General features: G+C 37.2%; 1 protein-coding gene across 1 annotated transcript in view; it reads right to left on the bottom strand.

Moving 5' to 3' along the window:
• Positions 1-1253, bottom strand: part of Nkap (NFKB activating protein) — a 31295-nt gene that overhangs the window by 22923 nt on the left and 7119 nt on the right. The gene's annotated exons all lie outside the window — the stretch shown is intronic.

The raw sequence follows: 1253 nt of genomic DNA on the forward strand, positions 1-1253 counted from the left end.
GCTGTCCACTATCTCCACTTCTCTTTAACATAGTGCTTGAAACTCTTGCAAGAGCAATAAGAGGAGGAAATTAAATGAGAAATAATTGAAAAAGAAGAGATCAAATTATCCCTTTTTGCAGATGATATATTATACCTAAGAGATGCCAAAAATTCCACTGCTGCTAGAAATTATTAACATATTCAGTAAAGTGGCAGGTTACAAGATTAACCCACAAAAATCAGTAGCCTTTCTATATACTAATGACTAGCAATCAGAGAAAGAGCACATAGAAACACTCCCCTTCACAATGGCTGCAAAAAAAAAATCTCAGAATAAACCTGACCAAAGACATTTAAGAGCTCCACAAAGAAAATTTCAAATCTTTACAGAAAGAAATTGAGGAAGACATCAGAAGATGGAAGGACCTCCCATTCTCATGGTTTAGAAGAATGAATATTGTGAAAATGACCATCCTACCAAAAGTCATTTGTAGATTCAACGCAATGCCAATCAAAATCCCCATGACATTTTTCACAGAATTGGAAAAAACTATCCTAAGATTCATATGGAAGCAGAAAAGACCTTGGATAGCCAAAACAACCCTAAGCACTGAGAGCAATGCCGGAGGGATTACTATACCAGATTTCAAGCTGTATTACAGAGCTATAGTCTTAAAATCAACATGGTACTGGCACAAAAATAGACCCATAAATCAATGGAACAAAATTGAAGACCCAAATATGAGTAATTGCAATGTCAGCCACCTTATATTTGACAAAGGGGCCAGGAGTAGTCACTTGAGAAAAGATAGAATGTTCAGCAAATGGTGCTGGCAAAACTGGATCTCCACCTGTAGATGAATGAAACTAAACCCGTATCTTTCACCCTGCACAAAAGTCAACTCCAAATGGATCAAAGACCTCAATGTGAAGCCTGAAAGTGTGAAACTGTCAGAAGAAAACACTGGGAATAACCTACAAGATTTAGGTGTAGGAAAGGATTTTCTAAACCGGAATTCAACTGCCCAGGAAACAAGGTTAAGAATCAACACATGGGACCTCATTAAACTCAAAAGCTTCCATACATCAAAAGAAGCAACCAAGGAAGTGAAGAGAAAACCCACAGAATGGGAGAAAATCTTCAGCATTGACACGTCCAACAGAGGTTTAACATCCAGAATATATAACGAACTCAAAAAAGAAAGTATCAAGAAAGGAAGTAACCCAATTAAAGGATGGACTAAGGAGCTGAACAGAGTTCTCAAAAGAAGA

The sequence above is a fragment of the Nannospalax galili genome, unplaced genomic scaffold (assembly GCF_000622305.1).
Source record: "Nannospalax galili isolate Female #2095 unplaced genomic scaffold, S.galili_v1.0 scaffold311, whole genome shotgun sequence".
Taxonomy (NCBI): domain Eukaryota; kingdom Metazoa; phylum Chordata; class Mammalia; order Rodentia; family Spalacidae; genus Nannospalax; species Nannospalax galili.